This window comes from Myotis myotis, unplaced genomic scaffold, assembly GCF_014108235.1.
Source record: "Myotis myotis isolate mMyoMyo1 unplaced genomic scaffold, mMyoMyo1.p scaffold_m19_p_4, whole genome shotgun sequence".
NCBI lineage: Eukaryota > Metazoa > Chordata > Mammalia > Chiroptera > Vespertilionidae > Myotis > Myotis myotis.
In genome coordinates, this window is record NW_023416346.1 from 108,306,887 (window position 1) to 108,323,932 (window position 17,046).

The window sequence follows — 17,046 nt, forward strand, 5'->3', positions numbered from 1 at the left end:
AATCCTCAGAAAGAACAAAGTAGGTGGGATCTCAATACCAGATATCAAACTGTATTACAAAGCCACTGTTCTTAAAACAGCTTGGTACTGGCACAAGAACAGACATATAGATCAATGGAATAGAATAGAGACCCCAGAAATCAACCCAAACCACTATGCCCAATTAATATTCGACAAAGGAGGCAAGAACATACAATGGAGTCAAGACAGTCTTTTCAATAAATGGTGTTGGGAAAATTGGACAGATACATGCAAAAGGATGAAACTAGATCACCAACTCACACCATACACAAAAATAAACTCAAAATGGATAAAAGACTTAAACGTAAGACGGGAAACCATAAAAATACTAGAGGAATCCACAGGCAGTGAAATCGCAAACATATGCCGAAGAAATTTCTTCTCTGATAATGCTCCTAGGGCAATGGAAACTAAAGAGAAAATAAACAAATGGGACTACATCAAAATAAAAAGCTTTTTCACAGCAAAGGAAACCATCAACAAAACAACAAGAAGACCCACTACATGGGAGAACATATTTGCCAATGATACCACCGATAAGGGTTTAATTTCCAACATTTACAGGGATCTCATGAAACTTAACAAAAGGAAGATAAACACACCACAATATTTTGAATTTAATTTAAAAAATCAATTTTCAATGAATATTATAAAAATAAATATATTACAATTTGGGCGTTCTTGAATATTTCCAGCTGAAAATTCTCACAAAAAATGATTTTAAAGTTGGTCAGAGCTGTCACTTAGGGAAAACATTTTTATATATATATATATATATAGACACTTGTGGCCTTTTGGGAAGGTCCACCACTTGCATCTACAGACACTTATGGCGTATAATGGGTTAACCTGATGACAAACTGCCAGGATGATTTTTAAATCAAGTTACCACTTTATACTGCCACCAACAATATATGAAAGTCAGGTTGCTCTAAATCCTGGCCAACTTTTGGAGGCAACAGTCAACTTTAGCAATTCTAGTGTGTGTGTAGTAGGAAATTCTACTAGACATTTCTGGTATTGATGTTGTTTTTTTTATTTTTTGTTTTTTATGTCAGGCTTTATAGTTTGAAAATTAGCTATATGTTTGAGACTCTAAAGAAATAAATCCATATTTGTTTTTATAGTTAAAATTTAAGGAAACTTTTAGTAACAAAAAATTAAAAAGGATACACCTTTACAATAATACGATAAATATTATATATATATATATATATATATATATATATATATATATATATATATATATATATATATACTAGAGGCCCGGTGCATGAATTCATGCACAGGTGGGGTCCCTTGGGTGCCTGCAGGGATCGGGCTGAAACCCACAGTCCAATGCTACCTGCAGCTCTTAGCTGCTGCTCCTGTACATCCTGGTCCCACTGTACCTGCCGTGGGCTAGTGCCAAATCAGTCCTGATCAAGAGAGGCTCACCCTACTGCAGCAGCACTCACCACCATCCATGAGCCCTGCATCTGGCACCCTCCCAAGGGGAGTGGCCTGCAGGATCAAGCTGAAACCAGCTCTCCGACATCCCCCAAGGGGTCCTGGATTGTGAGAAGGCACAGGCCAGTCTAAGGGACTCCACTGGTGCACGATCGGACAAGGGAGGGACCGCAGGAGGGTTCCAGGGCGGGTCCAGCCCATCTCACTCAGTCCCAATTGGCCAGACCCCAGCAGCAAGCTAACCTACTGGTCAGAGTATCCACCCCCTAGTGGTCAGTGCACGTCATAGCGACTGGTTGACCAGTTAACTGTCTGCCCCCTGGTAGTCAGTGCACAACATAGCAAGCAATTGAGCAACCTTAACATATCATTAGCATATTACACTTTGATTGGTTGTTCGGTTATTCTGCCATTTGGTCTATTTGCATGTTATCCTTTTATTATATAGAATATATATCCATTTGTAATTACCTAGACAGCACATATTATTAGCGTTTTCTCAAACATCAAATGTGTATGTTATTTTAGACAGGATCTTTTTTTAATCACATCCATTTCTGTGTGCCAAGATCCATGAAGAAAAGCAAAATATCTGAACATGTTCTTGTGCTTCTCTTTTCGGCAGAATGTTCTGGGACTTTCTCTGTTTCTATTCCAGATCTTCTGTGATACCCCAAATACCCCTTCATTTCTACCCATTATAAATCTAAATTGACTTTCCCTCTTAAAACTGTTTGTACACAGTTTTATGTATTGAGAAACAATCTTACAAATTTAGAGAACCATTATTTTTTTAAATACTTATAACAAGTTACTACAAAATCACTGCATACAAATTGGAAGAGAATTCAAAATGTTAAAAAGATAAATTACACGGACTATAGAGTAAAAAAATATTTTGAAAAGCACCAACTGCTTATATTAATTTGTTTTAAAATTTTTGAGTTAATCTGCATGCTTTCTATTTAGAACTTCATTCACAGCAATAGAAATAGGTTATATTTAACTAAGATCATAGTTAAATCCTCCTAGTTTAGTCAAATTACTTTTTCAGTTATTTTAAATAACACATTTTCACTGAGCTTAATTAAGTTTAATGTAATATTTAAATTCAATGCTAAAATTTGATAAAAATTTACAGTATTTTATCATCATTAACCTTTATACTTTTTACTTATACCATTTATTTCACAATGTGTCAGAATTTCTTCATATTAACAAATTAGTCTGGCAAAAGACTTATTTAATAGGAATAATAATTTAAAGCATTTTTTAAATCATGAAAATAAATTTAAAAATGTGTAATTAATTTGCATTGTATACTACTTCAATAAATCTAGCTTTAAATATCAAAGTGTATTTTATTTTAATTAATTGTTCAAAACCATTTAAGATAAAAAGTATATTTTATTTTTATGAAAAATTTTAGCTAAATATTAAATAAGTGTAAAATGGCCGCACAATGTTTAAAATATATATTTTATACTTTAATAGTAGTAATTAAAAATTAAGAACACACACCACCAAACCAGTATTACAAGAACTGTCAAAGGTTCTTCTCTAAGAAAAAGAAGACAGAAAAGAGTAAAAATATGAATAATAAATTGGGTTTATATATATATATAATACACACACACATATATACTAATATATATACGCACACAATTACTTTAAATGCAAATGGATTAAATGTTCCAATCAAAAGAGATAGGGTGGCCAAATGAACAAGACCCTTATAAATGCTGTCTACAAGAGGCTCACTTCAGAAGGAAAGGCACACACAGACTGAAAGTAAAGGGAATGAAAAATAAATTTCATGAAAATGAAAATAGAAAACAAAAAAGCTGAGGTAAGCAATACTTATACCAGACTAAATAGACTTTAAAGCAAAGGATATATAACAAGAGACAAAGGAGGACACAGGAATTCTATCTGAAGAAAACCAAGACACTATATCAAAAAGACATATGCATCCATATGTTTATTGCAGCATTATTTAAAATAGCCAAGATATGGAAGCAACCTAAATGTTCATTAATAGATGAGTGAATAAAGAATTAGTACATATACTAGTATACAATTAAATGTGACTCATACATAAAAAGAATGAAATCTTGCCATCTGCAACAATATGGACAAACCTAGAGGGTATTGTGCTGAGTGAAATAAGTAATACAGAGAAAGACACATATCATATGATTCCACTTATATGCAGAATCTAAAAAACAAAGTAAACAAACAAGCAGAATAGAAATAGTCTCATAGATGTAGAGAACATTTTGACACTTGCTGGATGGGAGGAAGTTTTGAGGGATGGGTGAAAAAGGTAAAGGGATTCAGAAGTACTAATTGGTAGTTACAGAATAGTAGCAGTAAAGTAGAGCAAAGGAAATATAGTCAATAATATTGTAATAACTATGTTTGGTGTAAGATGGGTACTAGTTTTAGAGTGATCACTGTATAAGTTATGTAAATGTCTACTCACTGGATTATACACCTGAAATTAATATAATATTGAAAACCTATAATTCCTTTCCTTTAATTTTTAGAGTGCTGATAATACTGTTCTTGAGGGAGTTCTAATATATTTACTAGAGGCCTGGTGCATGAAATTCATGCACTGAGGGGGTGTTCCCTCAGCCCAGCCTGTACCCACTCCAATCAGGGACCACTGTGGGATTAGGCCTAAACCGGCTGTCAGACACCCCTCTCACAATCTGGGACTGCTGGCTCCTATCCACTCAACCACCTGTCTGCCTGATTGCTCTTAAGCCCTCTGACTGACTGCCTGATCACCCGTAACCTCTCTGCCTGCCTGCCTGATTGCCCCCAACTGCTCTCCCTTGATGGCCTGATCTCACCTCCAACTGCTTCTGCCTTCCTGCTTACCCCTAACTTCCCTCCCTTGCCGGTCTGATCTCGCCACCAACTGCCCTCCCCTGCTGTTCTAATATCATCCATAACTGCCCTCCCCTGCCAGCCTGGTTGGTCCCAACTGCCCTCTTCTGCTGGCCTGATCTCTCCCCTAACTGCTCTCTCCTGATGGCCTGATCTCACTACTATCTGCCTTCCCCTGCTGTCCTGATCTCATCCCTAACTGCTTCTGCCTGACTGATCACCCCTAACTGCCCTCTCTTGCCAGCAAGATCTTGCCACCAACTGCCCTCCCCTGCTATCCTGATCTCACACCTAACTGTGTCTGCCTGCCTAATGACCACTAACTGCCCTCCCTAGCTGGTCTGATCTCACCCCCAACTGCCTCTTCTGCCCGGCTGATCACACTACCATCTGCCCTCCCCTGCCAGACTGATCTTGCCCCAGTTGCCCTCCTCTGCCAGCCAATTTGGTTCTGATTGGTCAGTTTCTATGCCAGTCATCGTAAAAAGCTCCACCTCCTAGGCAGCCATTGGTGCCACACAGTTGACCCAGATTTGGTTCTGATTGGTCAGTTTCTATGCCAGTCAGCCTCAAAAGCTCCGCATTCTAGGCCATAATAAGCTCCTCCCAGTTGACCCAGAATTGGTACTAGTAGATCAGTTTCTATGGCAGTCTTCATCAGAAGCTCTGCCTCCTAAGCAGGGATTGGGTCCTCCTACTTCACCCAGATTTGGTTCTGATTGTTCAGTATCTGTGCCAGTCATCATCAAAAGCTCTGCTTCCTAGGCAGCTGTTGGCTTCTCACATTTCAACCAGATTTTCCTCAGATTGTTCAGTTAACATGCCAGTGAGCTTCAAAAGCTCCACCTCCTAGGCATCCATTGGAACCTCACAGTTGACTCAGATATGGATACGATTGGTCACTTTCTATGCAAGTGAGCATCAAAAGCTTTGCCTCCTATGCAGCCATTGTATCCTCACACTTCACCCTGATTTTGTTCTGATTGGTCAGTTTCTATGCCACTCAATGTCAAAAGCTCCACCTCCTAGGCAGCCATTGGCTCCTCACAGTTGACACAGATTTGGTTCTGATTGGTCAATTTCTATGCCAGTCAACATAAAAAGCTCAGCCTCATAGAAATCCATTGGATCCTGGCACTTCACCCAGATTTGATTCTTTTTTTTTTTTTTTTTTTGAGTGAGCAATGTTTTTATTTTTGAAAATAATGCTTTGCCATTAAAGACTTGTAGGATGCTTTAATATTCCTCAGAAACATCCTGAGGATGTGAAGCAGGAATTTGGGGGGAACATAGGCAGGCTTAGGGATTTTTTAGAATTGGGGTCCATGGAAAAGCCCCGGGCTGAAAACTGGGAGAAGGTACATTTCCATAACACAAGGAAGCCAGGTGCAGTTACATCTCCATAAGACAAGGGAGCAGCAACAGTTGCATTTACCTAAGACAAGGGAACTGGAAGTAGCCAAGAAAGGTCTATATTTACAAAATAAAGAGAAGGAAGCCCTTCATTCAGAAGGAGAAGAAAGCCCAGAAGGAATAGGGGAACAATGGGGAAGGAGGGGAGAGAACCTCACCTGTCCCATGTGAGGTTCAACCTTTGAGCCCAGGAGTTACTATAGTAACCACCTCGAAGGAGAATACTGACCAATCAGAGGGGATATCAAGGCACCAGGGTCTGTAGCCTTTATAAGCCATGGGGGAAAAGAATTCTGTGGGACTCTTCCCCCTCCCTACATGGGAGTCAGTTCTGTGGGATCCTTTTCCCCCTCCCTATGTGGGAGTCCATTTTGTGGGACTCTTTCCCTCTCCCCATGTGGGAGTCTGTACTTGTTCTTCAATAAATTTCCACCTTTGCTATACCACTTTTTGCCTGTGGATTCATTCTTCGATTCTGGCAGACAAAGAAACCTGGTTCCAGTCCAAAAATTTGGTATCACTAGTAATTCATGACGGAGAGAACCTAGTAAAAGCCTGGGTTTCCAATATCACCTCTCCCTCCCAGGCTTGGGCAGACAATGGATATGAAGAGATTGGGTGTTCCCAAAGGAGGAAGTCTTTCTGTCCCTCCTCCATCTTCACTGCCAATCCCCCCAGGCCTCCCCCCACTTTCCCCTGGTGAAGAGCCCCTCCTTTCAGTCAATGAATGCTAATGCGGTAAGGTCGAGGGAAGTGAAAGTTCTTCCAAACACTCAAACCCAAATATCTATCAGTCAAACCTTCCTCTGACCAAGATGGTCTACTTAAAGCTTACTTATACTGCATTATGATCCCAAAGGAGTCTTTGTTGCTTTCTTCAGCCTCACCGAAGATGCTTTTCTAGGAAGGAGTTGGAGGTAGAATCAGATTCAGAATCAAACTATACATATACATATATGTATGCATGTGTATTGTATATATTGTCAGGGCCCTGACAGGGAAACAGAAATCAGAGACCACTCTACAAATGTGTTTGTTTTTAAGAAGTGAATGCCAGGAATTGGTTAAATAGGTGGTTGAACGGCTGAGAAACCAGACAGAGCACAGTGAGGCACTCCAGCTATGAGCAACCTCAGGCAGCAGCTCCCCTCCTATGGCTGCAGGGAAAGAAGGGGAAGGCTGTGTTTCTGAAGTTCATGGGCTGGTATTAAAAAGCAGACATTGGATCATGGGGATGATGCAGCTGTTGGCAGAGAAACTGCCAAGGCATATAGAGAAGAAAAGAAATAATCTGGTTTCTTCCTTCTCACCTTTCCACAGGCCAAACCTATCAGGGAACAGATGACTACAAAGCCTGGGAACTTCAGCCTGCAGGCCCAGTCCTGTGAAGAGGAGAACAGAGCAGCAGAAGGCGGAAGAAGGAAATGGGACAATACTGGTGCATTATGTAGTGGGAAGAGGTCAATAGAGGTCAATAGAGGCTAATTTTCTGTTTCTTCCAATTTTCAGTTTCATTGGCCTTTAGATTTCTTATCTTGCTACTAGGAGATGTAAAGAAAAGTGTTTTTATTATTTGCTCCAGGACCTTGAATCAGGTCAAAAACTTTCCAGGAATACAAAGGGTTGTTCTGAATTTCTTGAAATTACCTGTATTTGAAGATAGTTAACTTGGTCAAGCTAAGTAAAGGTCACTCTCTCAACTCCTGCATTTTACTTTAATACTTTTTTCACTCTCTCTTTTGCTTGGTCTCCCAAAGATATTTTCTCTAGTATTGACTCATTTCTACACCCCTCAGAAATAGAGACCTTTTACCATTGATTACTCTTCCTCTAATTCAATTGCTATTCCATTTCACACATACACATGGAAACTACTGGGTTTTGTGGTAAAACTAATTACTCCCTCTTTTTGCCTTTTAGTTCTGCATAGATTTAAAAAGTAGATATGGGGGGGAAACCAAGATGGCAGCATAGGTAAATACCGGAGTTTGCTGCCTAGAACAACCACTTCAAAAATACAACTAAAAGAGGGAACGGACATCATCCAGAACCACAGGAAGGCTGGATGAGTGGAAACTCTACAACTAGAAGGAAAGAGAAAAGCATACCAAGACTCAGAGGAGGTGCAGTGTGGAAGCAAAATACCAAGGTACAGAGGCGCACATGGAGCGGGCTGGCGGCTGAGGGCACGGTCGTCGTTTTCAATCTGGAGGGAGTCTCAGGCTCTGAGCCCCAGCTCCAGGTGAGTCTCTGGGGACCCAGACTCATACGGGAGAAGCAGAACTGTCTGGCATCGGTCGGAACTCGAGGGTAGCATTCTCTCGGAGTGGCCCGCAGCAACTGTCAAGACAGTGAGAAGCAGGGCCTCCAAGAGCAGCCATAACTGCTAGCCCCGTCCTGTTGATCCCGTGGGACCTGCCCCACCCAAGCCCTGCAGGGAGGCTTTTGCTGGATAGCCTCAGGCAGAGGCTAGATTAGCACCCCCCTAGAGATCCAAGAGCCAGTGTACCCAGAGGTCAGAGTGTGACCATCCAGTTTGCAGCTCCATGGAAACATAAAGGGCACACTCAGGGGGCAGACTCAGTGAGCACCAAAGCCCCATTGTAGCAAGTCTTGCCCCAGAGGGGTGTCTCCAGCACAGAAGTTCTCTCACTGCAGACACAGCTGATTCTCACAGCCAATTGGCCTGGAGGTCAATTCCTCTCAGTGATACCTACAACAATCAAGGCTTAACTACAACAAGACTGTGCACAAAGACCACAAGGGGGTACACCAAGAGTGTCCTCCTCCGGTAATTGGGGAGGCTGAACCACTGGGCCCTAGAGGACACTTAGCACAGAAAACCACTTTATCAACACAGGGAAGCATAAAAAATGTGGAGACAACAGAAACGGACACAAACGACAGAAATGGAGGAAAGCAAACTACTGGATATAGAGTTCAAAACCACACTTTTAAGGTTTTTCAAGAATTTTCTAGAAACTGATGATAAACTTAATGAGACCTACAAGAAATCTAATGAGACCCTCGAGGTTGTGATAAAGGACCAACTAGAAATTAAGCATACACTGACTGAAATAAAGAATATTAAATAGACTCCCAACACCAGACTAGAGGATCGCAAGAATCAAGTCAATGATTTGAAATATGAAGAAGTAAAAAAACATCCAACTGGAAAAGCAAAATGAAAAAAGAATCCAAAAATACGAAGATAGTGTAAGGAGCCTCTGGGACAGCTTCAAGCATACAAACATCCGAATTATAGGGGTGCCAGAAGAAGAGAGAGAGCAAGATATTGAAAACCCATTTGAAGAAATAATCCAGATTTGATTCTGATTGATCAGTTTCTATGCCAGTCATCATCAAAAGCTCTGCCTCCTAGGCAGCAATTTGCTCCTCACAGTTGACCCAGATTTGGTTCTGATTGGTCAGTTTCTATGCCAGTCATCTTCAAAATCTCTGCCTCCTAGGTAGCCATTGGCTCCTCACAGTGGACCCAGATATTGTCCTGTGGTCAGTTTCTATGCCAGTCAGCGTCAAAAGCTCCAACTCCTAGGCAGCAATTGGCTCCTCACACTTCAACCAGATTTGGTTCTTATGTGTCAGTTTCTATGACACTCATCTTCAAAACTCTGCCTCATAAAAACTGGCTCCTGGCACTTCATCCAGATTTGGTTCTGATTGGTCAGTTTCTATGCCAGTCACCATCAAAAACAACTCCTTCTTGGCAGCCATTGGCTCCTCACAGTTTACTCAGATTTGCTTCTTATTGGTCAGTTTCTATTCCAGTCAACATCAAAAGCTCTGCCGTCAAGGCAGACATTGGCTCCTCACACTTCACCCTGATTTGGCTCTGATTGTTTAGTTTCTATGCCAGTCAGCATCAAAAGGTTCACCTTCTAGGCAGCCATTCACTCTTCACACTGGACCCAGATTTGGTTCTGATTGGTTAATTTCTATGCCAGTCACCATCGAATGTTCTGCCTCCAAGGAGGCCACTGGCTTCTCACATTTCCACCAGATTTAGTTCTGATTGGTCAGTTTCTATGCCAGTCATCGTCAAAAGCTCTACCTTCTAGGCCAGGGGTGGGCAAACTTTTTGACTCGAGGGCCACAATGGGTTCTTAAACTGGACCGGAGGGCCGGAACAAAAGCATGGATGGAGTGTTTGTGTGAACTAATATAAATTCAAAGTAAACATCATTACATAAAAGGGTATGGTCTTTTTTTTCAATAGTTTTATTCATTTCAAACAGGCCAGATCCGGCCTGTGGGCCTTAGTTTGCCCACGGCTGTTCTAGGCCATCATTAGCTCCTCCTAGTTGACTCACAATTGGTACTGATAGATCAGTTTCTATGGCAGTCTTCATCAGAAGCTCTGCCTCCTAAGCAAGAATTGAGTCCTCCTACCTCACGAAGATTTGGTTCTGATTGTTCAGTTTCTGTGCCAGTCAGCATCAAAAGCTCCGCCTCTTAGACAGCCCTTGGCATCTCACTGTTGACCCAAATTTGGTTCTGATTAGTCAGTTTCTATGCCACTCACCTTCAAAAACTCTGCCTCCTTGGCAGCCAGTGGTGCCACACAGTTGACCCAGATGTGGTTCTGATTGGTCAGTTTCTATGCCAGTCAGCCTCAAAAGCTCCGCATTCTAGGCCATAATAAGCTCCTCCCAGTTGACCCAGAATTGGTACTAGTAGATCAGTTTCTATGGCAGTCTTCATCAGAAGCTCTGCCTCCTAAGCAGGAATTGGGTCCTCCTACTTTGCCGGGAACCGGTCCATGCTTGCTGTTTCAAGGGACCTGGCATATATGGCATACTGTTCTTAATATGTTTGCTCACCTTCTTGGCACTATGTGTTTTAACCAAGGTCTCTGAGAAAGGTTGTTTCCCCAGGTAGGGATTTTCCCCTGAAATTAGGGAGGGAATAAAACCTCTTAACTAAGTGCCAGGCAGGTAATTAATCACATTAACTATGAACAATCATGCTTAAGCTACATAATCTTTACTCCCTGGAATGGAGATAAGAAACGCCCTAACCTTTGGAATAGAGATTGATAGGATTGGAATCAACTGGTATAAATACAGATGTAACAAGACAGAACTTAGAAGACAGAACCTACACAGAACCTAGAGACAGAAGAACTTTGCTGGAGAGAACATGGCAAAAGATTCTGGACAGAAACTGGCCACAGAACCTAGAGACAGAACCTAGCGAGAGAACCTGGCTGAAGAACCTAGAGACATAACCTGGCTACAGAACCTGGATAGAACATGGCAAGAGAACCTGACTAGAACCTGGTGACTGAACCCGGCTGGAGAACCTGGACAGAACCTGGCTGGAGAACCTAGTGAGGGAACATGGCTACAGAACCTGTCTGGAGAACCTGGAGAACCTGTCTGGAGAACCTAGCAAGAAAACATGGACACAGAACCTGGCTGGAGATCCTAACCAGAACTTTGCTGGAGATCCAGATCAGAACTTGGCTAGAGATCCTGTCTAGGTTGCTGATCAACTGAACGCTGTCTCCGTGTCATTCCTTCTTCGCCGACTCCGTCCACACCTTTGGGGACCCCTGGACCTGCTGGGGTGGGACCCCAGCACTACTTCACCCAGATTTGGTTCTGATTGTTCAGTATCTGTGCCAGTCATCATCAAAAGCTCTGCTTCCTAGGCAGCCGTTGGCTTCTCACATTTCAACCAGATTTTCTTCAGATTGGTCGGTTAATATGCCAGTGAGCTTCAAAAGCTCCACTTCCTAGGCATCCATTGGAACCTCACAGTTGACTCAAATATGGATACAATTAGTCACTTTCTATGCAAGTGAGCATCAAAAGCTTTGCCTCCTACGCAGCCATTGTATCCTCACACTTCACCCTGATTTTGTTCTGATTGGTCAGTTTCTATGCCACTCAATGTCAAAAGATCTGCCTCCTAGGCAGCCATTTGCTCCTCACAGTTGACCCAGATTTGGTTCTGATTGGCAGGTTTCTGTGCCAGTCATCAAAAGCTCTACCTCCTAGGCAGCCATTGGCTCCTCACATTTCCACCAGATTTGGTTCTGATTGATCAGTTTCTATGCCACTCACATTCAAAAACTCTGCCCCCTAGGCAGCCATTGGCTCCTCACAGTTTTTTTTTTAATTAAATCTTTATTGTTCAGATTATTACATTTGTTCCTCTTCCCCCCCCCCCATAACTCCCCTCCTCCCAGTTCCCTCCCCACCCTCCGCCCTCACTCCCCACCCACTGTCCTCATCCATAGGTGCACTATTTTTGTCCAGTCTCTTCCCACATCTCCCACACCCCTTTCCCCCCCAAGAATAGTCAGTCCATTCCCTTTCTATGTCCCTGATTCTATTATAATCACCAGTTCATTCTGTTCATCAGATTATTTATTCACTTGATTCTTAGATTCACTTGTTGATAGATGCATATTTGTTGTTCATAATTTGTATCTTTACCTTTTTCTTCCTCTTCCTCTTCTTAAAGGATTCCTTTCAGCATTTCATATAATCCTGGTTTGGTGGTGATGAACTCCTTTAGCTTTTTCTTATCTGTGAAGCTCTTTATCTGGCCTTCAATTCTGAATGATAGCTTTGCTGGATAAAGTAATCTTGGTTGTAGGTTCTTGGTATTCATCACTTTGAATATTTCTTGCCACTCCCTTCTGGCCTGCAAAGTTTCTGTTGAGAAATCAGCTGACAGTCGTATGGGTATTCCCTTGTAGGTAACTGAGTTTCTTTCTCTTGCTGTTTTTAAGATTCTCTCTTTATCTTTTGCTCTTGGCATTTTAATTATGATGTGTCTTGGTGTGGTCCTCTTTGGATTCCTTTTGTTTGGGGTTCTCCGCGCTTCTTAGACCTGTAAGTCCATTTCTTTCACCAGGTGGGGGAAGTTTTCTGTCATTATTTCTTCAAATAGGTTTTCAATATCTTGCTCTCTCTTTTCTTCTGGCACCCCTATAATTCTGATGTTGGTACGCTTGAAGCTGTCCCAGAGGCTCCTTACACTATCCTCGCATTTTTGGATTCTTTTTTCATTTTGCTTTTCCGGTTGGGTGTTTTTTGCTTCCTCGCATTTCAAATCATTGACTTGATTCTTGCACTCCTCTGGTCTGCTGTCGGGAGTCTGTATAATATTCGTTATTTCAGTCCGTGTATGCTTAATTTCTAGTTGGTTCCCCAATATAACATCGAGGGTCTCATTAGTTTTCTTGTAGATCTCATTAAGTTTATTGGGGGCTTCTAAACAGTTCTTGAGAGACATTAAAAGTGTGGTTCTGAACTCTATATCTTCCATTGACAATTTTGTCCTGTTTCTTTGTCTCTGCATTTTGTTATGCTTCCTTGGTGCACTCCCTAGTGGTCTTTGTGGGCAGTCTTATAGTTAAACCTTGATTGTTGTAGCTAATACCAGGGAGGGTTTGACCTCCAGGCCAAGTGGCTATGAGAATCAGCTGTGTCTGCAGTGAGAGAACTTCTGTCCTCTAGGGAGGTGCTAATCTAGCCTTTGCCTGAGGCTATCTGGCAAATGCCTCTGTGCAGGGCTTGGGCGGGGCGAGTCGCACAGGATCAATAGGGTGGGCCGGAGAGAGCAGTTATGGCTGCTCTCAGTCCTGTCCCCAGGGGCTCTGCCTCTCTGAGTCCCAGCACCCGCTGCAAACCTCGGAGAGAAAGCTGCACTCCCTCTGACCGAAGCCAGACTGTCCAGCTTCTCCCGTTTGAGTCTGGGTCCCTAAAGACTCGCCTGTATCTGGAGCTCAGAGTCTGTGACTCCCTCCTGATTGAAAACGCCAACCGCACCCTCCGCTGCCAGCCCGCTCTGCACACTCTGCACCTCAGAATTTGACTTCAGCACTGCGCCTCCTCTGAGTGTCCGTATGCATTTCTCTTTCCTCCTAGTTGTAGGACTTCCACTCAGCCAGCGTTCCCGTGGTTCTGGGTGATGTCCGTTCCGTCTTTTAGTTTCACTTTTGAAGTAGTTGTTCAAGGCAACAAACTCCGGCATTAACCTATGCCGCCATCTTGGTTCTCCTGCTCCTCACAGTTGACTCAGATTTGGTTCCGATTGGTCAGTTTCTATGCCACTCACCATCAAAAACTCTGCCTCTTAGGAAGCCATTGTCTCCTCACATTTCCACCAGATTTGGTTCTGATTGGTCAGTTTCTATGCCAGTCAGCGTCAAAAGCTCTGCCTCCTAGGCAGCGATTTGCTCCTCAGAGTTGACCCAGATTTGGTTCTGATTGGTCATTCTCTATGTCAGTCATTGTCTCTGGTCCGATTAATGGAGCCTGATCAGAAAGGTGGGGCTCATCAGCAGCCCCGGTAGAGACCTGAAGAGAAATGGAGGCACAGCTGTTTGCCAGGTCAGGAGAGGAAGCGAGGCAAGTTCTGATCAATGGCTGCCACAGAGGCTGTGGATCAGACACTGCCTCTCTCTCTGAAGGCCTCTCTCTGGGCTTGATCTGCAGCCCCCTTGGTAGTCAGTGCTGGTTCCGGGCACCATGGCAACCCAGCACTGACTTCTGGTCTGGTTGAGCTTTCGGTCATTAAGACTTTCTCTCTTTATTATATAGATGGTTTTAAAGTTTAAAAAATAAATAAAAATATTTATATTTCAGAAATTTTTATAGGGGTACTTGGAGATAGTAAAATAACAGGAAGTTTAGTATAGATTCCAATATTTTCTTGTTCTGATCATCCAAGATTCAACCAAACAATTGGGCACAAATTAATGGCGTCAATCAATGATGTCAGTTTGCACCTCTCCATGTCCAGGAGAAACCACTATAGTGAATGTCCAGTAACTTGACCCAGAACTCCTACCCCTACAATGCCACCTCTCACACTTGCCTGTAACATTATGCTCTGAATAACATGCTCATCTCACATCCAATTCATATAAATTTCAATATCTGATTGCATTATAGTGGGGTTTTATTCACTATCATATGAATAATACATATAAATAAATTACACTATTTAATACAAAGGTATAGATTGTTAGAATAGAATTTAAAATGTACATACATCTTTATTTGTATGTGCTTACATGTAATATATGCAGCTGAATGATGAACAAGGACATTGTAGATGATCATTATTACTCTTACAGTAAAGAGACATTAAGGTAAATATCATTAATAGAGACAAAGAAGGACACTATAGCACACACACAAATATAAATTATATTCACCAGAATAATACTAGAGATTTTCTAAACTTATATGCAACTAATAATATTGTTCAAAACAAGAAAGTAAAATATACAATATTTTTAAAACTTGGAATGAAAGTGGAAAAATAGATAGATCATTTAAACACCACTATTAACATGTTGATGTAATAGATATATAATTAAACTTTGACCCAGTGATTTCAGAGCATATATAATTTTCAAATCTATACAAAACATGTACACATGCTAAGTTAAGTCTCAACACATTAAAACAGTAGGAAGTATGCAGACATCATTCTCTGAACATAAAATTTGAAATCAAATAAAACTATAAGTGGAATCCCATATTTTTCATAATTATAATGTAATTCTCATATTTATGTATAAAAATGACAGTAATGAAAATGAGAAAATAATTAAGAATAAAATTTTTATATGTCAAAATCAGTGAAATGCCACTCTGAAATTGGAGGGAAATTTATAGATCAAAATGCTTATATGAGGGGGGAAACAAAGGCTATAAAACATAATAAAATAATAATCCAATTTAAGATTATAGAAAATGAAAAATAAAATAATGAAGATAAGAACAGAAAGTAAAGATACAAAAAACACAGAAACAAAAGGACAAGGGCATTTAAATATCTCATGTGCACTGTATAGAAATGTGCTTTCTGTTTGTCTTTGTATAAACCTATGTGGACAGTAGGCACTGTCCCTACTACCAAACTCAAACTTGTGTCTTTAATCTGCTCACTATCAATCATCCAGTCCCTCCTTGGCACAGTCCAAAACAGATTAAATTGGAAACCAGAAAAGGGAGGAGGCTTCTGTTTTTCCTCTACGGTAATTCTCAAAATCTCCCTATTCCTCACCCCTGACTCTAGGTTCCTGGAAGCTTAATCTAGGCAGCAGGGTACTTGCTGAGTTGGACAGTGTTTATTTATTTATTTAGTTTTTAAATCTTTATTTTTGAAAGTATAACATATGTCTCATCTCCCCCTAGTGACCCCTTTTATCTGTGCAGTGTTTAGATGGCAAGTAGCTGAGGATGCCCAGATGAGCCAACCACATTTTAGGCAAAGCTAAGGGAACAAGTCATATGACCTTGCATGTAGTATCTTGGGCCAGTTTGAGTATATTCGCTTTGTGGGGACACAAGAGACATGAGAGAACTGGGGACTACCTGTGGCTGCAATGTGTGCCTTGGTGGGTTCATGCTGAGTGGCAATAGCTTGATTACATGGAGGAGCCATTCTCACTGACATGAGTCTGCATAGATATCTATCCCTTTAGGTCAGCTCAGAGCAGAAAATGGTGTGGCCTGGAGTGACCATGGGAAATACACCCTGATGATGAACTTGTCCACTGCTGTGGCTCCTAGTCACCATCACACAGAGCTTTGGAAAGCCACATAGCAAGATGGAAAGGAATTATTGCCGGGAGCCGGTCCATCCTTGCTGTTTCTAAGGACCTGGCTTATATGGCATACTGTTCTTAATATGTTTGCTCACCTTCTTGGCACTATGTGTTTTAACCAAGGTCTCCTCTCTGAGAAAGGTTGTTTCCCCAGGTAGGGATTTTCCCCTGAAGTTAGGGAGGGAATAAAACCTCTTAACTAGTGCCAGGTGGGTAATTAATCACTTTAACTACGAACAATCATGCATAAGCTACATAATCTTTACTCCCTGGAATGGAGATAAGAAACGCCCTAACCTTTGTAAGAGAGATTGATAGGATTGAATCAACTGGTATAAATACAGATGTAATAAGACAGCAAGACACAGAACTTAGAACACAGAACTTAGAACACAGAACTTAGATTGAGAGAACATGGCAAAAGATCCTGGACTGAACCTGACTACAGAAATTGGCAAGAGAACCTGACTAGAACCTGGTGACTGAACCTGGCTGGAGAACCTGGACAGAACCTGGCTGGAGAACCTAGCGAGGGCACATGGCTACAGAACCTGGCTGGAGAACCTGGAGAACCTAGCAAGAGAACATGGACACAGAACCTGGCTGGAGATCCTAAGCAGAACCTCTCTGGAGATCCAGACCAGAACTTGGCTGGAGATCCTGGC